The 25255-nt window shown below is 47.3% G+C and overlaps 1 long non-coding RNA gene across 1 annotated transcript; it reads right to left on the bottom strand.

Annotated features, from left to right (window-relative positions):
- Positions 1 to 905: 905 nt before the first annotated feature.
- LOC115294926 lies at positions 906 to 7296 on the bottom strand. Its single transcript, XR_003910220.1, has 3 exons — positions 7208 to 7296; positions 5451 to 5620; positions 906 to 921 (listed from the first exon to the last, which is right to left on the bottom strand). It is a non-coding gene; the product is annotated as an uncharacterized LOC115294926 (long non-coding RNA).
- Positions 7297 to 25255: the final 17959 nt, after the last annotated feature.

Here is a 25255-nt window from a genome sequence, read left to right as displayed (position 1 = left end):
CCGCTGAGTGCAAGGTGGAAATAGCAGGGGATTTTGGAGCCCAGCAGAACTGGGTCTATGTGTGGGCTCCAATCCTTGACTGGGCAGCCCTGGGCAAGCCACTTCATGAGTTTGCCCATGAGCTGTGAAATGAGATCGTCATTCACACCTCAGAGGGTCGGGGTGAGAATGAGAAGTTATGATGTCTGCAAGATACCTAGCGTACACTTGCTGTAAGGCAGGTTTTCTACACAATGCTGGCCTCCTCCCTGCTCCCCACTCTCCTCTTTACATAACCTTCCCCACTACACCCTCCTGCCCCATGACCTCCTGAGACCTGCGCTCTGCCCCAGCCAGGATGGTGCCTCACTGCAGCCCCTGCTCAGCCAGCCCCTCCTTGGTGCCCTCTGCTCCTGCCTCTGCTTCTCCAGACCCTCCCAGCACAAGGCTGCTCTCCTTCCAGGGACCCTCTGCAGCCTGCCCTCTGGCCACCCTTCCCATCCAGTATGGAAGGCTGCCTTGGCCATTCTCTGGCTTTTGTGGGCCACTCCCAGCTTTAGGGTATGTGGGGGTACATTGGGGAGCAGGTGGCATATGTGAGTAGCACACATCTATAGATTGGGTATGTCTGTTGTAGCTGTGTGAGTGTGCGGTGCTGTTAACAGTTGGCAACTCTCACTGGGTATGGCCTGAGACTGACTCCTTTCTTTTGTGTTTTCTCCCAGCTGCTGCAGGACTCCTTATAATATTCTGGACTCATTCCCTGCAGAGGACCCTTTGGGGAAAGCTGGAGAAATGGATGCCTCCTGATTTCAGAACAGTCTTCTTATTCCCTCACCCCGGAGGGGGATGCCCGAAACCCAGCTACCAAAGACCATTTCCCACCTGCTTCTATCTTCCTTTTCTGAGTCCTGACTGTGGACCAACCTCTTTTCCAGACACCTGCACAGAAAGATGAACCACACAAGGCCTGCTCAGCCAGGATGCACCAGGACAACAGTACACACTTCTGAGAAGTTGAAATACTCCCTAACAGTTGGTAAACCCACTCTGCCCTGGGCTCCTAAGGCCTTCTGATGCCCATGATCTTGTGTCTTGGCTGTGTCTGGCCTCCTTCCATCCACTCTCACTGGCTGATGCTTCTCCGATACCAACTGTTAAATACTTTTAAACACTCCTGGGAGACAGAAGCATCATCATGCTGCAGTTCATGAAAAACACCAACAGAAGTGTTCAGAGGCTCTGAAAGCAGTGAGGATGGAGCAACCTGCCTGCAGGACTTTAAAGAAATCCTCAGGGGAGAAAAGAAAAGAGAAGATTCTTCTTCAGGGTTTTGAAAGATGAAAGGAGTCTGCCAGAGGATGAGGAAAGGGGAACGTTTATGAGGCACAAGGAACATGAAGTGCAAAGGCAGGGACGTATGTGACAGAATCTTTGGCTGAAGGCAACAGGTACTTGAGAGTGTGGCATGTGCAGATGATTGGGAAGGGCTTTGAATGCCAGCTGAGAGCTGCAGCTCCTCAGGCAATCCCCAGGACCCCACGCTCTCACCCAAGTCCAGGACTGGTGACATGGTTTGCAGGGCATGGGGCAGGCTGAACAAGGAGGAACTTTGTTCAAAAATTATGAAGAGGGGTGCTTGGGTGGCTCAATCAGTTAAGCATCTGGCTCCTGGTTTTGGCTCAGTTCATGATTTCGTGGTGTGGGCTCGAGCCCTCCATTGTGCTCCTCTCTATCTCTCTCTGCCCCTCACCCCCTCAAAAAATTATTAAGAACTTCAAGGTGGTGACAGCAGGGCATTAAACTAAGGTCAGGGTCCCTATATAAGCCCCCATGGGACTGCACTGGTTTCAAGCCCATGAGGCTGGTGTGGCCCAAGGCCACTGGCCTGAACAGATGTCCTGGTCTGGGATTCAGGAGATGATAGCCCGAGCCCACCAGACCTGGGGAAGGAAGCAGGAAATGCTTCTGCAAAAATTATCCTGACCTCCCTGGGGATTAGCCCCTTCCATTGGCAGGATATTGGGTTACCACCCCAGATGCACTGTTGTCAGAGAGTTAATTAATCAGCGGAGTTTGTGCAGCACTGTTCTCTTTGTGTGCTAATTCCTCAACTGCTGACTCTACCGCTGTATAAACACACCAGGCAGGTGCCCTGAGGACCCAAAAGCCTGCTTCTGGTAAGCGCTGGCTCCAACCACTGCCTAGTGACTTGGGATCGTGCCCTGAGCCCGCCCAGGCTCCATCTCACACGGGGCCTGGCTGGAAAGTTCAGGGGCCTCATGGCCATCACCACCTCACTAAAAGCTAAGGATCCCAGCGACTTTGGGAAAGTCACTGGGCAGGCGCACTGCTAATTTCACCTTCCCAGAGATGAGATAAGCCGCCAGATGGGGAAAGGAATGGGCAGGAGTCTAACTGTCCTTTTGATGCAAATAGAGGCTGAAATCAGAAGCTCCTCTTCTTGAGGTTAATAGATTCATTTGGTTAAAAGTTTAGAAGCATTTCACCACAGCCTCTGTCCCCGACAATCTGCCCCCAGTATTTGCATATGTTTTGAATGAAAATTGTCAGGACCATGCAAACTAGACAGCTAAATGCATCTTATCAGATGGCTGTCGGGGAATCTTGGGAGAACAGGCTAGAAACACAAGTGGGGGTTGAGGCCTTTGTGTGGGTCTGGGCCTCGGTGATAGCATCTGTTCCCGCCCTGGCTGATAAGCCACCTTCTCCATTTCATGGAGCCACCTGCTTGTGGTGGGACCTGAAAGGAAGAGAAGGGACTCTGTGCACCTCCTGGTTCCACTGGGGTCAAGTATAAGGAGGGTTTCCCTTATAGGAGGGTTTCCAACCATTGATCATTACTCTCTTAATGTTAAAATACTTCCTTCAATTATTTCATCCTTCACTCTGTGATTCTTTCAACTGTATTTACAAATAATAATTATCTATAGAGAAAAAACCCTGAAAGAAAATACGTTGTTTTTCTTGAGCCCATCATATGCATCACCCAAATTCTTTTCTGGAAAAAAATTGTTTTTAATACAGATGCACAAAGCAAAAAAAAAAAAAAGAAAGAAAGAAAGAAAGAAAAGAAAAAGAAAGCAAAGGGAAGGGAAGAGAAGAGACTAGACGAGAAGATGAGAGAAGAAAAAGAAAGAAAGAAAAAAGGTACAAGATCCTAAAGCTCTCATGATTCTGCAGCCCAGAGGGTTAACACCATTAGCTTTCAGGCTGAGTTTTCTTCCAGACTCACTCCATGCATTCAAACACACCGAACTCTGAGCTCCTGGCCTTTAGGGTGCAGAGCTGTTCTTCGCCTTCCCTAGCTCTTGCCCACCAATCCCCAGTGTCCTTCATGGCTTCTTATGACTACAGGAAGCTCCCCTGTTCCCAGCACAGTTTCTGCACACACTCTAGGCAGAACAAGTTAGAACTTTACAGAGCATCTTCCTCCTGCCAGGCACTGTGGTTCACCCAGGGCGGGCTGAGATGAGCAAGATGACATTGAGACACAAATAAGCCATGTGTCACAGCCTCTTAGGGTTTGGTGAAGAAAGCCACCACCTTCCCACCCTCCAGTTCCCAGGGTGGGATTTGCATTTTGCTTTCCAAAGACCCCTATACTGCTTAGCATTACCTGCTGCCCTTCAGAACTAACTTCTGTAGTTCCCAAGTTCATTAACAAGCTTAAATTCCTTCTCTAAAATGGGGAAACATAATAAACTTTCTTTCTACAACATTTATGGCACAGGTACTATATTCCCAATGCTGGGGCAGGCATTGTGTGAGAGGTAATAGATGTAGAAGATAGATCTTCAAATCGACTTACCCAGATAGACAGTCTCCTTTCATTTCAAATTGCTTGCTACATCCCAGGGTTAAAATATAAAGACAAGAGAGTGTACGTGTGTTCTCAAAGATGGTTCTCCCCAGGTAAGATTGTTTAGGATTCTTGTGTGGTTAAGGGAGGCTTCCCAGGGCTTCAATAACGGGACTCAGAGAAGCTGCCACCTGCCCTGGCCTACGAGGCACGCACATCGCCTCTAATGAAAACGAGAATGTGAAGGGGACTATTTTACATTCTAGGGGCTTGTAAATATCTTGACAACAATGATGGCAGCAGGAATGTGGGCATAATGAGACTAAGTGAGATGACTGGTGGCTGACACGCAGGAAGCATTCAGCAAGGAAGAGAGCTGTGATGTTTCTCTCTCCTTCCCTCTAAGGGCCCTCTCCCCAGATGCTACAGTTCCCATTTGATCCACGGGAGCCCTGAAGCTCAGTGAGGTTCCCATCATGGCACAGATCATAGCAGCTATCTGGGAGGGTGGGGGGTCAGATGGTGTTGGGGGCAGGGCAGAGACCTGAAGCAGGTCCCCTGAGAACCATGATGGGTTGGTATTGTAGCTTTGCTTGAGTTTTTGGCTAAACTAGGGAAGAAGACATCAACCCAGCTTCGCTTTAATTTCCAAGTTGCTTTGTTAGATTTGTTTCCATAGGCTCTTCATTACTCAGCATTTTCCAGGAAGAACCTTTCTTCTTATTGCTATTTCACATCTCTTTTGCTTTGGTATGTGAGGGAAATCCTCAGAATATGATTCTTCCCTATCTAACTTCAATGCAACCCTAAACAGTCGGGACTACTAACTTTCACTAGACTTTTTCCTCAAGTTCTTCCTATTCCTGGCTGGATCAAAGCCCAGTTTTGTAGCCTAAATATTGAAATATGTCACGTGGGTGTATACAGGATTACTCAACTTGTCTTAACCAAAATCTTTAAATGTTATTTTGAGAGCAGCTAAAAAGCCAGTGTTTGTTTAGATTGGAAGGCTCTTCACCTATTGGGATAGTCTTAATCTTCAAGAGCTTTCTTTTATCTCTCCAGCATAATTCAAAACATTTCTCCTTTCAGAAGAAGGCACACACACAGACATGATGGTGGCCCCTGACTGTATTTGACCCACATGGGTCTTTAAATTTATTGCATGAATTGCCATCATTCAAAAATTGAGGAATTTCACATAACAATACACATTTTCTGCTTTGGTTTGAAAAAGCTTGGAAAAGATGTGGAAGATTTGGGAACAGTAGGGTGGCATTTTGAGCCTCTGAGTAACAGTTACTTCCTAGAGACAGACAGGTATTTCCCACCAGGTCCACTTATCTCATACATGTTCCCCAACAGGCCCTGCTAGAGTGCGGGGTCAGCTCTGCCACCTGCCTTGCCATGTGACTTAGGACAAGTCATTTGAGCTCCTTGAGCCTTGGATTCCTCATGTGATGCCTCATAGTCACCTGAATCATATTATGCCTTCCAGCTTCCTATTGTTTGCATTGTACAACTCATCTAGCTCTCCCATGGCCAGAATGCAGTGTCCTGAGACCAGACACACCTCTTTGTGTGACACTGAGTCCTCTGGGGTGGTGAGAGGAGTCATCTGTGACCTCTGTGTTATCTAGATGCTTACTTCCAGGACTATTTCTTCCTTCTGGACAAGAATCCTCATTTCTTAGTTGAAAATCTACCAGGACCACGTTCTTCCAGACACAACCCCAGGCTCAGAAGGGTTATAGGGCTCTTCCCTTGCCTCCAGGCAGCTCATCAGCCTCTTTTTAGAACAGACTTCTGGTTTTGCTCCTGAAAAAAAAAGAAAAGAAAAGAAAAAAGAAATGAAGGGAGGAAGGAAAGAAGGGAATGAAGAAAGAGATCATTATGATTAAAAATGCAATATTTTGGGGTGCCTGGGTGGCTCAGTTGGTTAAGCATCTGACTTTGGCTCAGGTCATAATCTCAAGGTTTGCAGATTCAAGCCCTGCATCAGGCTCTGTGCTGACAGAACAGAGCCTGGAGCCTGCTTCAGATTCTGTGTGTGTCTCTCTCTCTCACTGCCCTTCCCCCTCTCACAATCTGTCTTGCTTTCTTTCTCAAAAATAAGTAAACATTAAAAACATTTTTTTAATGAAATGAAATAAAAATGCAATATTCTTTGCAAAAGTAACATAATTTATATCTCAACATCAGCAAAGAGGCTTGCCTGCAATTCTATCACAAGAGGAAATAAACTCTCTTTAATCTTTGTTCATACACACATAAGAAATTTTACCATTGCAATAGCAAACATTTGCTATAAGTTGTTAAATGGATTGCCACTTTTAGTGTTGAATCTAAAGTCATCCTCAAACCTAAGATCATCTAGATTTGGTTCTATATTGTCCTCTAGGTGTTTTTTAGTTTTGCATTTCACATTTAGTTCTATAACCCAGTGTGAGTTAATTCTTGTGAAAGGTATAAGACCTGTGTCTAGATTATGTTTTTTGCACAAAGTTATCCAGTTTCTCCAGCATTATTCATTAAAAAAGATTATCTTTTCTCCATTGTGCTGCCTGTGGTCCTTTGTCAAAGATGAGTTGAATATATTAATGTGAATCTATTTCTGGGCTCTCTATTCTGTCTCATGGATCTTTTGTCTATTCTTTCACAGTGTCACAGTGTCTTGATTACTGTAGATTTGTAGTAATTCTTGTAGTCGGATAGTGCAGTCATTTGACCTTGTGCTTCTCTTCTGATATTGCATTGGATATTCACAGTCTTTTTCCTCTCCAAATAAACTTTAGAATTAGGTTGTTGATATGTACAAATTAACTTTCTGGGATTTTTATCACGATGACATTGAATCTATAGTTCAATTTGGGAAAAATTGACATCTTAGCAGTTTTGAGTCCTATCCATAAAGAAGGAATGTATCTCAATTTACTCAATCTTTTTCAGCCAGAAGAGCCAGAATCCAAGTTAAAACAGATGCAAACAAGTTGATCTGATGTCCATGGATGGGGTGTGGGGTTAAGAGGACTTTGTACCTAACTGCTAAGGACCCTCTCCTTGACCAAACTGTATATCTATATACAGAATTCTACATCTGAGCACTTTGGGGCCTTGTCTTTGGCCTGCCTACCCCAGTTGTAGAAAAACCCTGCTGAGTCAGTTCAGCAAGACTCCCCTCCCCCCACCTTGATATGTGATCACCTTTGATATCTGGCCAGATTTCTCACTGCCCACCTTCATATCTAAGTCTGGGCCAGCCTTCAGCAAAAATCCTGTTGAGTCAGTTTATCAAGAACTTTCTTATCACTCTTAGTACTTTTCCATCCACCAACCCCCTTCTTCTGTGGGTGGGCTATATATCTTTAGCTGGAGCCAAATCTCTCTCATAGTCTTGACACTTACCACAATAGTCTTAAATAAAGTCTTCCTTGCTGTTTTAAGTTTTTCTTTAACACAGTTCACCCGCTACAGCACGCCTCTAAGGAATCGTAGGGCACCAAGAATATTGCGTGAACGCCTCCTCTGAGAATCTAAGGGGTTGGCAAGGGATCAGAGATGACATTGTGACACTTAGAATTTCTGCATAAGCACAGGCACACTGCTGTCTTGTTTTTCATTACTTCTCCCCATGGAATTGATGACACAAATCCTCACTGATTATGATTTTACAATTGTAATTGTGATCAGTATCTTTCTGATTTTTTTAAGTGAAGAAACTGAGACACAAAGGGGTGTAAATCACTCCAGATCATACAAACAGGACAAAGCAGAAATCATACCCAAATCTGGGACTTTTACTTTAATTTACTTGTTAATAACCTTTGAAACCCTACACTGTGTCTGGACAATTAGAGCATCAATCTTTAGAAATGTGTGCTTGCTAATTTAAAACATTGTTTTCTGATAGTAAGATAAACATTAATGTTCTATGGACTAGAATTACAAGGTCCACCAAAACTGTAGAAAATAAAACAGGAAATTTCAGAAAACATGTTCATTCGATGCAGATTGCTTCTGGCTAACCAGGAAATACCCTTTCATCTTCCTTTGCTCTCTAAAATCCTTAGATGGAAAAGTTTGATTAGTAGTGCATTAAATTATGCACATTCTGCAGATGAAAAAAGTAAGGCTCAGAGTTCTGTTTCTCTTAAGCTAAATATTTTATTATATCCATTTGGCTAATACTTTTCTTTTGAAGAGGTCAAAAGCATATATTATTTTGTTTATTTATATTGAATTTAAACTATCATTCCAAATCTTTTTAATAACTTTCAAATAACTTATAATCTTTCTAATAACTTATAGCATTTATAATTATTTATGATCTTTCTGATTAATAATCTTTCTAATTATTTGCTGGCATCTCATATGTAAGCCCTGCTAAATTCTGCAGACACTTTCTGCCTTCATAGAACTTAGATTCCAGAAGCTCAAGTGAGTTCCAGGGTGGAAAAGGCCTTTGAACAAAATAAAGATGTGGTCAACAATTCCATTGCTTTGTTCTATGCCATAAGGCAGCGGTTTTCAAAGAGCGATCTCAGGGACACTGGGGTGGCTTAGTCAGTTAAGCGTCTGACTTCAGCTCAGGGCATGACCTCAAGGTCTGTGAGTTCAAGCCCCGTGTCAGGCTCTGTATTGACAGCTCAGACCCTGGAGCCTGCTTGGGATTCTGTGTCTCCCTCCTCCTTTCTCCCCACCCCCCACTCATGCTCTGTCTCTCTCAGAAATGAAAAAACATTTAAAAAAATAATTCAGAGTGATCTGAGGACCCCTGGAGGTCCCCACAGAAGATCTGCAATGTCAAAATTCTTTCAATGATAATATTTAAACATTATTTGCCTCCTTTACTGTATTGACCTTGGCACTGATAGTACAGAAGCAATGAGGGATCAAAGTACTGAAGCTCAGAGGGAATCAAGGTGGCAGTTTCACATTGCACTGTTGGTCACTGTCTTCCTCACCACCATTCACGTGGAGGGAAGAAAGCTGGTTTCACTCAAGAATGCTCTTGATGCAGCAGTACAAATTAGTAGTCTTACTAAATCTCAACCCTGGAGCACATATGTTCTTAATATTCTGTGGAATAGAACAGGAAGAATACCCAAAGCAGAAGTGCCGCACTTGAAGTTTGTCTGCACACAGTGGTTGACTCTAGAAGAAGCCAGGGTGCCACAGTCTGAGTTGCAAGCTGACGAGCCACTTTCTCCATGACACACCATTTTCACCTGAAAGAACACCTGACACACAACTGTGGTTACTCCGTCTTGAGTACTTGACAGACATTTTGTTGAAAATGAAATGAAGTAAACCTGTCAATTCCAGAAAGCCTGACAGGATTGGACGCATTGACAAAATTAGAGCTTTTATGCCAAACAAACAAGCAAACAAAAAAACCCCCGAGAAACAAAAAAGGCATTTTGGGAAATTTGTATGTGCCGTGGTGAGCATGCCAACTTCCGAGTGCTTAAAGACTCCTAATGAGATTGGTGATATTATTGCCAGTTTTGGAAAATCTGCTATACAGATAAATGTTTCAAAATAACTCAGCAGAGCATCATTTATTTTTTAATATACTTCAAGAAAAAACAGACTGAATACAGAAGGAGATATAAGAATTCAAGTTGCTTTCTAGTAAGCCAGACATTAAAGAGATTTATACAAACATAAAGTGATGTCATCTTTGTCATAATTGTTTGGTTTTGGAAAATATAGCTCTTTTCATAAAACAGGATGTCTTGATGCATATTGTGTTTCTTTTTTATATAATTGGTAAGTAAATGTTTTTAAATTTTCTTGTTTATATTTATAATACAGTAACTATGGATTCAAATTGAGTCCTCAATAATTTTTATGAATACAGAGTGGCCTTGAAGCCAAAATCTTTGAGAAGGCAAAGGAAGGAGGTCTGGGTTGATCACACCCTAGCCATACCTGGCACCCTTTCAAGACAGCTAATCTCTGGCTTTTGAGGTGGGGTTGTGTTGAGGAAGATTTGGGCTCTAGTAGACAGAGTCCTGGCTAGAAACAGACAGCACGCTCAGGAGGGGTAATTGAGGGGAAGGTACTGAAGTGTTAACAGGGCCAAGGGAAATCCAGAAGGGATGAGAACACACTCAGGCTGCCAACCACACAATGCCATGGCCACCGCAGGACCTACATGGGCAAAGGGTGGTGATCACCTGAACCTAGCCAGATCTGTAGCTGCAAGAGATACCCACAGAGTAACAGCTATGCCTTCATTGGAGAAGCCAACCTGCAGTCCAGATGGAAGCACCTGGCAAAATAAATACTCTGACCTCTCTGTCCTTTGGCTCTTCAATCTCCTTCTGGTGTCATCAGTTGGCTGGCCCCAACTAGAAGCCAGAGGGAAAAGGGGCCTGGTGGTGCAGTCTGTGGAGGCTAAGGTACCCTCTTGGGGCTCAGAGCAGGGTGGATAAACATAGAGAATTCTATAGACTAAACTGTGTCTCCCCAAAATATGTATGTTGAAGATTTAACCCTCACTGTGTTGGTATTTGGAGATTTCATAGGCAGGTAATTAGGTTTAAAGGAGGTCATGAGGGTGGAGTCTTCAGGAGGAGATGAGTGCCCTGATAAGAGACACCACGTTTTGTCTCTGCTATGTGAGGACTCAGGGAGAAGGTGGTCATCTCTAAGCCAGACAGAGGGCTCTCACCAGAGCCTGGCTGGCCATGCTGGCTCCCTGATCTTGGACTTCCAGCCTCCATAACTGTGAGAAGTAACTTTCTGTGGCTTAAGCCAGCCTGCCTATGATATTTTGCGTCATAGCAGCCTGAGTGGACCAATAAAGAAAGTGAGGTTGATGGAGAAGGGGCCTGAAGAGAGCATGTAGCACAGAGGTGAGGTGTGTAATACATCCCTGGACTCCGAGCTGGAAGCAGGGGTGCCTCCCAGATGGTCTGGAGGCCCCTTTACCGTCAAGGGCTCCCTCTAGCCTCAGAAACTGCCTCTGAATGAATGACTGGCTGGAGGGTCGAAAATGACCATGATAGTAGCAATAACAAAAGCTACCATTGGTAAAGCTCTGACTCCTTCAATCTTATTATCTCACTCTCATTTATTCTTCACAACAATCCCTAAAACAGGAATAACTTTTAGCCCTACTTTACCGATGAGTACCCCGGGGCTCAAACTCTTCGAAGTCAGAAGTCCAGCTTCAAACCAAGGCTTTTTGACTCCAGACACAGGGCTTTTTTTTTTTTTTTAAGACTTTATTTTCTTAAAGCAGTTTTAGGTTCACACCAAAATTAGGAAGGTGATTCAAAGATTTCCCATATACCCCCGGGCCCCCACACCTACAGCCTCCCCATTATGCACATCCCCCACCAGTGTGAAAAATTTATCACAACTGATAAACTTGCACTGACGGATCATCCGAAGTCCACAGTTCACATTACTGTTCGCTGTTGGTGGGGTACATTCTATGGGTCTAGATAAATGTCCGATGGCATGGATCCTTCATCACCATATCACATAGAATGTTTTCACTGCCAGAAAACTCCTCTGTGCTCCTCCTGATCATCTTTCCTTCCCTCCAACCCTGGAAAACACTAATCCTTTTACTGTCCCTATACTTTTGCCTTTTCCAAAATGTCATGCAATTTGAATATATAATATGTGTCTTTTCAGGTTGGCTTCTTTCACCTAGTAATATGCATGTAAGGTTTCTCTGTGTCTTTTCATAGCTTGGTAGCTCATTTGGTTTTTAGCACTGAACAATATTCCATTGCCTGGATGCACCAAGATTTATTGATCCATTCACATAAGTTTCCAATTCCTTTGGGTAAATATCACAGATCCAGTGCTTTGATGCCCTATACTATCACGATCCTGTTTTTAGCTTTCTTTGTGAGGGGACTGGTCTGTTTTCCAAAGGAAGCATGGCTCGTCTATTTAATTCCATGAACCAGAGACTCCAATGTCAAGAACTGTGTAGGAGCTAGGATTTTTTCCCTCTTGCATGCTAGTACATTTGTCTGCTACAGTCTCACAGATGCTGGCATGACTTGAGACCCCAGGGTCAGAGACAAAGGACTATTGTGCACAGCAGAGCAGGCAGCTTGAGCTACAGATGCACACCAGTTTCCCTCGTCCCACTTCCCACAGGCTGAAGAGGGCCAGGTGATTCTTAAACATGCAGCAGGGTGTGCTACAGGAAAGAAACTCCAGGCTTAGGAAATGCTGCAATGGTCCACTTGGCCTTTGTCTGGAGGGAGACATTATCTCTATTATTCTGGATTGTAAACAAATTGGCTCTTTGTTCTAGAGGAAAACACTAGAGTACCTTCCAAGGCCACTCGCTATGCAAACATCCTCAAAAGGATAGTCTGGAACTGAGATACTCAGTTTGCAAGATGTGTAGAAATGCAAGAGACCCATGGAGAACTATCCCCCAACACTCAGAATCCCCCAGACCTGCCCACATTACCTTCCTGATATCTCACCAAGTTCAAGTTTCAGGACAAGCAAGTTCCTGGAAGCCCCTCAGAGCAGGGGGTAGAGCAGCCTCATATCCCAGCAGATGCATGGTAGGCACTGCAGGAGCAACCTACACTAACTGCAGAAGCCACAGGGACCAGAGTCTGGAATGTCAGGGCCTGGCAATGATGGGGGTGGGTGTTTATTGGTATCTGTGGGTATCAATTAATGAAGGCTATTGAGTGACAGCACAGAAAGGTTAATGTCATAGAAGAACAATTTTCATTATTTACATTTCCCAAGAGGAGGGGCCACGCCATGCAGGGCCGCATGGGGACCCTCAGGTTTTGGTCCCAAGTGAGGGGAAGGCCTAGGCGCCAGCCTTTATTGAGGTTTCCATGAAAACGGCAAGGCAGGGCAGGGTAAACAGTTTAGGATTGGCCAGCCTGAATAATTTGGTGGGTTTGGGCTTCAGGAATGGTCCGTAGGATGATTTGGGACAGGAGAAATATTGGCCTGCTGTGTGAGTTAGGGAAGGTCAGTGGGGCTCAGCCTCGGATCAGCAAGCCTGCATGTGGAAAACCAGGTCCAGGCCAGCTGAGAGGCAAACACTTCAGCCAATAGTATGGCCCTGTGGTAAATGAGGCCAGGTAGACATGCAGAATCTAAGAAAGCACAGAACAGTGGGGTGTGGGCCTGGCGAGGAAAGGATTATAAGACAAGAGTAAAACGCAAGATGAAATGCAGACTCACAATCACTTCACCTGTCCGTCCGTTCCTTGATTTGCTCATCTGCTAAGCGGGAGTAGAAATGACACCTCCCTCAAAGGTATGCTGAGGGTTCCATAAGGTCAAGGATATAAAACGCTCAGCACAACTCCTAGTACAAGCAAAAGCTAACCAAATGCAAACTCTGCAACAGACATAGGAAGGTTGGATGGGCAGTCATGCTTTAGTTTAAGTACATTTAATAAGAAAACATACAAACTCCCTCAAGGAAGTTGCAATACTTTGTTTTAACAAGACTTCCATGCTTACGGTGGCCACCGCTGTTTGTTTTAACTCAGTAATTCTCTGGTGGATTTCCAACAAGACCTGGTTAGCAAAATCGCATTCGCCACCAAATATTTCACAACACATCCAAATACACAAACGAGGCCAGTTTGCGCTGTCGCGAATTCGCCTGTGCTTACCTCACACCAGCGGGTGGATGTACCCATGTGCCTCAGACGGCAGGGTGTGCAAGAACTCTCTCCATGGTTAAAATACGGATTCTGACACAGTCGGTGTGGTGTGGGGCCTGAGACTCTGCACTTCTAGGCGATGGCCCAGGGCCCATACCTTGAGCAGCAAGAGATTAAAACCCAGTGACTCTGTCTTATTGGAAGGTGAGGCTTCACTAGAATCTGCAGAGGCCAAAGGAGGAGAGAAAGGCACTGTCAAGTTACAGCTGTGACCCGGCCCTGCAGCTGGTTGGGCGTCTTCCCCCTCAGCCCTCATTTAGGGTCATTTGACTTGTTCTTGCCTCATACTCTGTACCATCTCGCAGCACAGAGGGCCGGCTCCAGGTCTTCCCTCTGAACCTGAGGACTGCAGGTTTTCAAAATCACAGGTAGACCTGTGTTCTCGCCCTCTTCTGGCCAGCACTCCCGGCCTTTCTGGGATTAACAGTGCAAACCCCGAGACCTGAGCCCGACGCCGAGGCTCTGCATAGAAGACCTGGGTACCCAGCCCAGCCCCTGCTGTGCTGTGTTACAACGAACAGGCCTATTCCTTCTGCATCCTCAATCACCCATGTGTAAAACACTGAGTTTTGAATTAGATCTGTGGTTTCCAAACCTGACAGGCATGAGAAGCACCTGAGGACTTTGATAAAATCCTGATCCCCAGGCCGCACCTGGATCTAGATCTTTAAATGGCGGTAGGGGGTTGGGGAGAGCCCAGAACAAGGTCTGCTGGGACATAGAGGGCAAGGGGAAATCTGAATGGCAAAAGAAGCTAAGGTTACAGGGAGGGAGGGCTAAAAGCCTGGGGATTGCGACACCCCCTCCCTCCTACAGGCCTTCCCTAGCCCCACCGGGCACTCTCCACCCCTGCTTAATAGCACAGAGGGGCAGGGGGAGGAGTTCCCTGTCAATGGCTCCCTCCCCTCTGAGGTCCAGGAGAGGCTGGCCACCATCTTCTGTTTGCAGTAAACATGGGGAGCTGCTGCTCAGGCCTCTACTAATCTTGTCTCCACGCCTCCCAGGACTTCGGCCAGCCCACCTCCTCCCACCCCTTTCCCCTTCTTCTTGCACAGACTCCCTCTTCTCTGTCCCTGGAGCCTGCATCCCAGCCCTCCATCCACAGGAAGAGAAGCCCCGGGGGTCTTGGGATTCCTCTGATGTATCCTAACCAGCACAGCACCAGAGTCCTCCCTACACACCACAGGCATCCCTCCATCCCTCCCTTCCTCCTGCCCCCTTGTCTCCTTCCCTGCATCTGTATCTCTCAGGATTCTTAGCTGCAGTGACAGATACCCTATGCAACCTAGCTTAGGGAAAAATAAATAAGTAAAAGAAAGCTACTGGCTAATGCAACCAAGAAGCACCTTCAGGTCTGGCTGGATTCAGGGTCTCAAATGATTCTGCCAAGGCTCACTTTTTCTACTACTGTGTTACAAGCATTCTTTCCTACCAGATGGCTACCAACACTCTACAGCTCCAATCTCATTTTCTCTCAGCCTCAGCAGCTTATAGAAAGAGGTTCTAGTTAGGTCAACAGAAACTATGATGTTCAGGCACCTTCCCCTTTTCCCCTCCATTCCATCTCTTTCCATCTGTTATTTGGTTATGAATAGAACAAGGTTGCTGTCCTGTATCCTCAAAGATCTTACAATTGAATAGAAAAGACACTGACTATATACCCATCACTGTAACATTTTATTATCAGGACCATGGCAAAAGTATGGACAGATTCTGCATAATTTGGGGGATGCCTAGTAAATGTCAATTCTGCACTCCCCTTTCCATTTCTGTGACCTGAGCTGGCCCCACACTCTGTGGGTTGCCTATAGCAGGAAGAGGTGCCAAGGGGTAGCTCACAACATGGGAACCCAACCTGGGCCACTCAGGCCTTCCCAAGCAGTGTCCCAAGCAGGGGGTAGAGAGACCTGGGACCCTTAGGAACCCCAGTGGCCCTGTCTTCCCATTCAAAAAGGTCCTAGCAAGGGAAGAAGGGACAATGCAAAGGGAAAGGAGACAAGAAAGAGCAATGGACTTAAATTCTGAGCATAGTTGGGCCGAAAAAGGGATGGGCTAGGGTTCATGTTGTGCTGACCCATCTAATGTCCTAAAATCAATAGTTTCCTTCATGTGCAAACCAAGGATAGCTTCAGAGAGGTCCCTACATCCTAAGATTGTATGCACCCAGTTGTGAGGGGTGCCTGGGGTACATTTTGGGGGGAGATGGTTGTTAGCTTCCATCAGATTCTCAAAGAAGTTGGCCATAATGCTATGAGAGCTCCCAAATCTGACAACTATGCCCCAAAGCTGCTACCAGCAAATGCGGAGCCAGCTGACCTTGTACCTACCCCTTCACCCCCTCCCCAGGCCTCACATCCAAATGCTTCTTGTCAGCCCTCGCCTCATTCAAAACCCCCACCCCCAGCTGGCTTCAGTTCTGCTCCACCTCCTAGCTCTGCAGCCTCTCTCAACCTGTTTCTTCATCAATTAACATTTAGGAAGTGCTCACTATGATCTAAGCCCCTTCCCACAGCCCATTTCATGTCATACAGTGACCCTGAAAGTGGGTGCTGTTAAAACTTGACTTCACAGCTGAGGAAATCCAGGGCTCCAAAAGTCACTGTCATAAGGTCACAAAACAGGACAGGGACTAAAGGGAGGCAAGGTAGGTGCCCTGGGACCTACTGTTAAGGAGGCCCTCACTCTCGGATGCTGACTCTGGACTTCCAAGACCCTGGGTGGTGTCCTCTTCAAATGGGATACCAGCTCCCTCAAAGCACCAATGCAGTTCAGGTGCATCTGTTGCCATGGTCCTTTCTCCTACCGGTGCCGCTGCTGTAAGGCTCTGAGGGGAGGTGTTTTCCAAGCACCCAGGGTAATACCTCACAAGTGACTGCCAAGTAGTGTGAGGCCAAACGAGGATCAAAATCCCCGGTTCACCTCCCCTCTCCTCTTCCCCTCCTCATCTGACTCTTGCACCCTGGGTTTGGAGGTCTTCCAGCCCAGCGGGACGGAGGGAGACTTTTCAGGGAATTCAACCCCTGCCACCACCAGCAGCAGACATTAGGACACTGAGGCCACAGGAGTTGAGGCCCGTGGGGATCCCTTCTGGCTCAGCCAGGTCTCTGCCGCCAGCGTTTCCATGAAAACCGGTTCACCTGACTTCTAGTAAGACAAACGGGTCCTTTCAGGAGCTAGCACTTCGGCAGCATTTCAATTTTTTTTTCCAAATTTTTATTACCTTACATTTAAAACATTTATTGCCTTGCTTGTTTCCGGCAGCAGTGTCCAGGCACAGAGATGAGAAATGGGACTGCCGAGTGCTTACATTCTTGGCTGGGAGAAACTTCCGCCCTCCTCATATCCTGCTCTGCAGGGTAGACACCCTCAAGGCACGCACAGCGGGCTTCTGGGCCTAGACACCTCCACTCAGCCCTCCCGGAGGCCTCCAGGCCAGGAACAAGCAGTCTGCAGGCTAAGGGGGCTAATTTGGGGGGACACAGCAAGGCCTGCCTGATTATAAAAGGAGTTGCAGCATAGACCCCCAGGAGCCAGGACAAGGAGGGGAATTTGAAACGTACTGAGGGTATCTATGGATCAGACCCTTTGGGAACATTTAGGCCCCACAGCAGCTGTGGGGTAGGGCTCATCATAGCCACTTTTCACATGAGAAAATCAGGACTTGAGAAGGTCTCACTTTCCAGGGCCACAGAGCTGAGCTGGCAGAACCAGGATTTGACCGGAGTTGGCTCAGTACTACTTATTAGCTGTGCAACCTTGGGCACTGTTCTTCCCCTCTCTGGGCTCCAGTTTCCATATCTGCACAATGAGGGCACTGAGGGTGTCTACCTGTGGAGGTGCTATGAAGTGTAAGTGGAATATTGACTTATGTAAAGACTTAGCACAAAGCCAGGCACACAATAAATACATGTTGAATGAGCAAACGCGTGGGAGTGAATGCTGAGGCAACTCAGCTCCAGCTCTATTTAAAGCCCTATTGTTTCATCTGTGATGGTGGAGCTTTTACTGAGTCCAGAACATGACAAGTTTTTCAACTAATCTTCATGATATCTGTCCCAGCATTTTCTCTCTAAAGGGCTTCTCCAGCTTTGCCAGTGAAAATTGTGTCTGGTCAGTAGGCACCATCTCTGAGAAGCCTTCCAGGGACCCCCAGATGGTGGGGACACTGCCTGACACTCAGAGCATTCTACACCCTGGTTAGAGGTTGTCCATTGCTGGAAGCAAAGACCATGTCCACGGCCATGCCAGTGGTACTGACAACAGCCTCCATCTCCTGTGCCCCTCAGACAAGCACCACTGCTTGGTTCACTCCCATGACTTCCACTTGCAGGACAGTGCTTGGTATCTTAGAGATGCTCAAGGAATACTTGGGGAAGGTGGTTGGTGCAATTCATAAAACCGAGAAAGAGTTCAACATAAAAATGCAAGGCTAGGGGCGCCTGGGTGGCTCAGTCGGTTAAGCCTCCGACTTTGGCTCAGGTCAGATCTCATGTTCGTGGGTTCGAGCCCCGCGTCAGGCTCTGTGCTGACAGCTAGCTCAGAGCCTGGAGCCTGCTTCTGGTTCTGTGTCTCCTTCTCTCTCTGACCCTCCCCCTCTCATGCTCTCTCTCTCTGTATCAAAAATAAATAAAAAACATTAAAAAAAATTAAAAAAAAAATGCAAGGCTTGCTGGCTGACAGGTATTGCCTCCCTTAACATGGGGCATAGAAAAGCTAAGTAACTTGCCCATGATCAGACAAGTACTAAATGGTAGAGCTGGGGGATTCGAACCCAAGCGTCTAGCTCCATAGCCACCATGACTGAACTTCACTATTTGCTTCTGTAAAGCAGTTTCTCAGCCTCAACACTATTGACATTATGAGCCGGGTTGCACTTTGTTATGGCTACTGCCCTTTGTTTTATAGGATGTCTAGCAACATTCTTGCCTCTAGATGCCTGTAGCACTTTTTACCCCAAGTTATGACAGCCAAAGGTGTCTTTAAATGTTGGCAAATGTCCCCTGGGCTTAGAACCCTGAGTTGAAAACCACTGCTTTCTCCTCTCTTAAGCTAACACAGCCTCTCCCCATTGGCACCCCAGAGTCATCATCTCCTGGGACAGAAGTGCTTTGACAGGAAGTCTGGGTGCTTGCACTTCTGGGTCCACTGAATTGTGAGTGATCTGATGAATCATCCCCCATACTCAGCATCCCTTTGCTGATGAGCCCCATGTCCACCCAATTGCCCAACAAGTCACTAACATTGACCCTCTCTCTTCCTTGCCATGCCATCCTGTCTCTCATCCAGTCCACCGCCCTCTAAGTTGTTGTTCCAACCCATCCCATCCACTCTCTTCTCCAGCCCCCTCCAAACCCTCCTTATTTGTCCCAGCTCGGGCCACCATTCTCCCATCAGCCCCTCAGTCTGTGTCTGCCTCCAATCTCACCTTTTCAAGTCCAGGGTGATCTTCCTTAAACACAAATCTGATAACTCCCTGCCTTTGGTGTTTCTTGAGAACACCCTCTGCTCCTGAAAGAGTTGAAGTGATAGCAAAGCCAAGTTAGACTGACAGCTCTGGGGTGAGGCATAGATGGACCTCTATTAAGGCATATAGCTCCTGTGTTGTGATCCAGGGGTGACCTGACCGTCTCCTCCACTGCCCAGTAAGCTCTGTACATTCCTTGCTCCTCAGAGACAGGCACAGGCCTTGGCACACAGCTGGCACTCAGCAATGGTTTTTGGGCAGAGGGGTGAATGGATGGACAAAATGATGGATACTGGTCTAGGCATACACAGTACTCCAAGCTGGAGAGGACAACCTGAGCCCACTGGAGGTGCTTCAGAAATATATATTGGTGACTAACTCCCTGCCCTCAAGTAGAACTCCACTGTACAAGGAAGGCAAGTTGTCCTTCATATAAGGGCATTTCAGATCTAGAGAAGAGGGTATGGAGAGGGAGATAAACAAGATGTGACTTGCTGTGTGTCTGACAACTCTCCCCTAGGGCAGAATTTTCTTAATGGGACTATTGAGAGGAGGGGGTCATTTTCCTAAGAATCTTTCCCTGGAGATTGGGGGCCTCTGATGGCCTTTATTTTGGGGAAAATGCACAACAAGCTTAACTGTGTTTATTTGGCAGGCTCAACCTCACTCTGTCCAATGGGTTTTCTTAACAGGATGGGGAACAGGTTTGTTCTAGCAGAGGGGCTGCTGGGACCGGCATGGGTGTGTTCATGTGAGAGCATGGCACCCTGCTCCCTCATTCTCCTGCCCAAGGAGGGGGCTAGCCAGCCAGAACTTGGGGCCGGGGACAGTGACAACTGCACCTGCCCAGAGCCAACAGGATTTCTTCCCCTGGATTTTCCACGTCGGTGATTCCAAGATCGGGTCTGATTGTTTATGCACCTCCTGAGGCTTGCCAGGGGCTCGCAGTAGCTATGGGTCTGAGCTGCTCGGAGAGAGGCACTCCTGAAGGTGGCAGGAAGAAGAGACCCCCTCCTTCACCCTGCTCCCCCTTCCCTCACATACACAAAGAAAGTAACTAGTTGGAGCTAAAGAGCCAAACAGGAGACAGGACCTAGATTAGGGGTCAGCTGAGGCCAGGCCTCAGAGAAAAGAGGACACTGCCTCCTTGGCCTTAAGCTGGAGAGATGTTAATAGAATGAAAATTAGGGCTCTAGCTCAGACTGTAGAAATAGAATCCCACAGCCTTTAAGTCAGGATGATATAATAATGGCTTCTAAGAAGACAGGTGTAGAGTCAAAGAGAAGTGGATTCCAACTCCAGTTCCTTCTCATACTGATGGAATGAGAAGTCCTTGGGCAAGCCCTTCACCTCTCTGAGCCTCAGCTTCCTCATCTGTCAAATGGGGATTGTTGTGGAGACAAATGAAACAATGAGTTAGGTGGTCAGCACAGAACCTGGCCTATTGTAGGTTCTAAAGGCAATCAATTTTTGTTGGAAAAGATTCGCCATGCTTACATTCCCCACCCTCTCATGTGATGGGACATGAATGAAGTGAGCAGTCTGGGATGAATGGAAAGGGGAGAGACTGAAGAACAGCCCTTCTCTGGGGCAGCTGGCTTTAGCAGAAGCCTCTTTGGCCACATCCGTCCATGTCCTACATGGGAGACAGCTGTGGAACTATATTGACAGAGTGGGCAATGGACTCTTCTTTGCCACTACTGAGTACCAATGGGCATTGTCCCGCAATGCATACCCTCTTGTTCCCTGCAGGCAGAACCCACTTCCCATCATGAAAACGAGAAATACAAGACATTCCGAAGCTTCCTTGTATATGTGCATTTAATGCATTCATGGAAGGAAACATGCTTCCTTGGCTGGACACTGATGTGGGTAACTGATGCTAGCAGCTACAGACCCCGTGGTGCAACAAGGGAATGAGCCCAAGACCAACCAATGTGCAAAAGATCGGAGAGATGGGAGGAACTTTCATGGCTCCAGAGTTCATGTAATGTGGGAGAATAAATTAAGTCTCAGCTCAAGCCACTTTTGCCAAGTCTTTTATTATGTGAAGTCAAAAACATCCCACCACCATGTTTTTAAGCTTAAGAAAAGCATCTTGACCTGCTGTGAATCTGGGGCTGTATTACAGCTGTTCCCAGAGCCTCCTAATTCCCTTCTGGGCTGGATGGAATTGCAGACTCAGTGGGGGCATGAAAGGCAGCTGCATCTGAGAGCATATAGCATCCCAGCATCCCAGGTCTGCAGACAGAATTTGGTGAGTTACTAAGATCTTGAGTGTTATTCGATGTGCTCACTCTTTCCATCAACAGAGGAGACACTAGGGCATACAAAGTGGCCAGCCTGGAGGAGGTGATGAAGACACTGTTGAAAATACATGCCTAGAAAACAAGCATGTGTATGCTATAAGGCCCTATCTGGACCTTAGTCTATGTCTACCTGTTTCCCCAGGACAACAGTTAACATGCAGGCTCTGGAGATAAGGGACCTGGGTTCAGGTCTTGGCCTTGTTGGTGTGGCTGACCACTCTAAACTGCTGTTCTTTCATTTATGAATGAGATGGTCCAGTCCCTACTCATGAAACTGCGGAGGGGGATGAAGAAATGATGCAAGGCAGGTGGTGGGTAGTGGCCAGAGGAGCATGGGAGGACTTTTCCTGGAGTGCTGGCATTGCCTGTTGCATGATCTGGGTGCTAACTGCACAGGTATGCTGACTGTATGAAAACTTATTGAGTGAAATATTTATAATTTGTACACTTTTCTGAAAGTGTGTTATACTTCAATGATAATTTTTCAAAGATTTAGTCCAATGCCTGGTGTTGAATGCTTCTAACTATGATACATGCTAAACATTGTGGCTCTTGTCCCACTACTGTGCCTACAGTAGATGCCTCACCGGAATCTTCTCAATCCATGAGTTGGTTTCTCTCTAGAGTTCTGGAAGGTCAGCCATTGATGGGGAAACTGAGGCACCAAGCCCCAGAGACTCAAGGTCACAAGGCTCCAAAGGAGCTGAATCAGCCAGAGCCCAGCAGCACCCCCTTCCCACATACCCTCCCCTCTGCCTTCCCAGGCTGCCTCCCTGGCTCGTGTCTGCACCTTGCAGGGGTGTGGGGGCCCATTAACTCCTAGGCAAATGGGTTCTGGGCGCGTGTGCATGAGGCAAGTCCCAGGATAGCTAAAACAGGCCCAGGCTGCCTGGTGCCCCGCGGCAGCCACCCCCTGGCCTCTAAATGACAGTGTGGGGCATTTGGCTATTTGCAGAGTAAACAGGAGGGCTGGAGCGACTGGGGAGGCAGGTATGCACCTCTGTCAAGCCAAAATAGAGAGCAAGTACAGGGAGGGCCCTGAACCCTGGAAGCTGCTGGGGGCCAGCTGGGGGCCGGCCTGGGCAGGGGCTGGCCTCAGGGTCAACACCAACCATCATTAGAGGGGGAGGCTTGGCCTCACCCCCCTTCAGTGAGCTCCTGTACACTCCATCCTGGCAGCTCTGGCTTGGGGCAGGGGTGGGGCAGGGGGGACACGCAGGGTAGAGCTCACTCTTGCCTTCCCAGCAGAGGAGGGACTGTGAGACCCTACATTGCGAGTCTCACTCTGCCCTTGTCTGTCTCCTCAGCATCAGGCCCGGTCAGGGCTCTCTGGCTGAGAGGCAGCATGATGAAATAAAGACACATAGAACCAGACTGAATGGCTTCCAGTCCTAACTCTCTATCCATCTTTGTATGACCTGGGGTCAGTTATTTAGTCAGCCTCTCCATGCCTCAGTTTCCTCACCTGTAAAATAGAACTGCTGTGAATATTAAACACCCAATAACTTAAATGGGTGGAAAGCCCATGTCGGTGAGTCCCATCTCTGGGCAGTCCCTAATCTGGGTGGTCCCTAACCAGCATTCAGCAAAAACGCCATGTGGGCCCAATGTGGTTGGACCTCTGATTTGTAAGCAGACATGCAAATCTTGGATTTCTATATGCAAGTACCTGATTTTTAAATGCTGGCAGCTAATTAGAAAACACTCCTTAGTCTACAAAGCACGTATAAAGATCAGGTTTCACCAGTGGGCGTAGTTAGGGACCTCCAATCTAGTCAGGTCCTTGATTTGCTAGCGACAGGACCGAGGTCCATGAAGGGAAAGTCCCGCACCCAATCTCGCACAGCCAGTTGATGGTCAAGACCCCAGAGTCACACTGTGGATCTGTGCACCGTGGGGTGGCATCTGCTTGAGCTTCACAGCAACTCTTCAAGGTAGGCTGTACTCTCCCCAGGAAAGCTCAGAGGGGTTTGAGTGACTTGCCAAAGATCAACCAACAGGCAAGTTCTGACCTACTAGAATGTTCACAATCCAGGACGCGATGTGCTGCCTCCTCAGCTCTGCGAGTACTTGAGCCGGGACTGGTTTCGTGTCCCCCGGGTCTCGAGCCACTGCACTGATCACCACCACCCCACCCTGAGGAGAAGCAGCAACAGCTCCAACCTGCCCACCTGTGCTGCCTTCCAAATGCCCAGGCAGGACCCCTGGACCCTTGGCAGGATGGTACACGGGGATGCCAGACTGTCTCAGGAAATTCTTCATCATCATTATCATCATCATCATTGTCAAATATGATATAAATTTTTCTTATTATCAAAAATTAATCAAATGAAAGAAAACACATAGAATTTGCCCTAATTTCATTCCCCTTCTCAGGGGCAATTATCATTGATGGTAATGTCCCCTCCCACAAACCTTTTCCTGAGAGGCTCTCAAAACAACCCCATGAGCTTCCCGGGGGCCCCCCATCTGGTCTGAGGGACCCGGCTGCCAGGCCGGCCATCACTTCACAAGCAGTGCTCCCTCTGGCCGAGAGCATCTCCCAAGAGGCTGGTGAGTATGGGGGTCCTTTGCAGCAGGAGAGCTGGATGGGAAACAGCCAGGCATCAGGGAGGAGAACGTGTCCCGGACGGTGCTTCCTAACAAGGCTGGCAGCCACCGAGTCAGAGCCACCAGCACCCCCTGCATGGGGTGCCTCAGGCCTCTCTCAGGCCTTCAGTTGGTGTCACCGAGAGCATTTCCATTGGTGCTGCTGTGCTTTGACTGCCTCATTTTCACAAGGAGAGGGGAGGGGCGCCTGGGTGGTCAGTCAGTTAAGGGTCTGACTTCGGCTCAGGTCAGGATCTCACAGTTCACAGGTTCAAGCCCTGCCTCTGGCTCTCTGCTGACAGCTCAGAGCCTGGAGGCTGCTTCAGATTCTGTGTCTCCCTCTCTCTCTCTCTGTCCCTTCCCTGCTCACTCTCTTTCTCTCTCAAAACTAAATAAACACCGGGGTGCCTGGGTGGCTCAGTCGATTAAGCCTCCGACTTTGGCTCAGGTCAGATCTCACGTTTGTGGGTTCGAGCCCCGCGTCAGGCTCTGTGCTGACAGCCAGCTCAGAGCCTGGAGCCTGCTTCCAGTTCTGTGTCTCCTTCTCTCTCTGCCCCTCCCCCACTCATGCTCTGTCTCTCTCTGTATCAAAATAAATAAAACATTAAAAAATTTTTTTAAATAAACATTTAAAAAAATTAAAAACAATCAAGGAGAGGGCAGGCCTGCTAGGCTCAACACCTCTGCAGGCTGCAGTGTCTCCGGGATTGAGTGGCTTTGTTCTGCTTTATCACCTTCATTTTACAGCCATCTTCTAGTCATGGTTAGCCACACTGCTTTTCTGTTTATTGCAGTGATATAGAGTTCCTCTTTAAAACAAAGTTTATTTTTTGTTTTGGGGGTTTTGCGTTGTTGTGTGTGTTTTAGATTTTTTTAAGTTTATGTATTTATGTTGAGAGAGAACAAGGGTGGGGCAGAGAGAGAGAGAGAGAGAGAGAGAAGCAGGCTCATGCTGTCAGCACAGAGCCCGATGTGGGACTTGAACCCATGAACCATGATATCATAACCTGAGCTAAAACCAAGAATCAGGTGCTTAACCAACTGAGCCACCTAGGTGTCCCTACATGTTTAAACAGTAAGATGATTTAAATTAAAGGAGCAAAGATGTTTCAGGTGATTATGAGAGATGACAAAAATGGTCCTTGTGGGAAAGAAATGGCTGAAGCCCAAAAAAAGGAGAGTAGCCCAATCCTGAGCAAAGCCCTGGAGAAAGCTGGCCATCACTGCCGCCGAGGCCTGGGCAGCTGGGGCTGACTTCCGGGGAGTGGACCACAGGAAGTCCAAGAAGGTGTCGGAAAGAGATGCTCTGAGATGCCCGGGGACTGACGTCAGCCTGGCTACATGGAAAGGGCGCGTTAGATGGGGAGTTTGGTGCCAGGGCTGAGGCAACAGTGCGCTGTGTCCC

Source organism: Suricata suricatta, chromosome 6, assembly GCF_006229205.1.
Source record: "Suricata suricatta isolate VVHF042 chromosome 6, meerkat_22Aug2017_6uvM2_HiC, whole genome shotgun sequence".
In the NCBI taxonomy this organism is placed as follows: domain Eukaryota; kingdom Metazoa; phylum Chordata; class Mammalia; order Carnivora; family Herpestidae; genus Suricata; species Suricata suricatta.
This window is presented reverse-complemented; position numbering and strand designations above follow the sequence as displayed.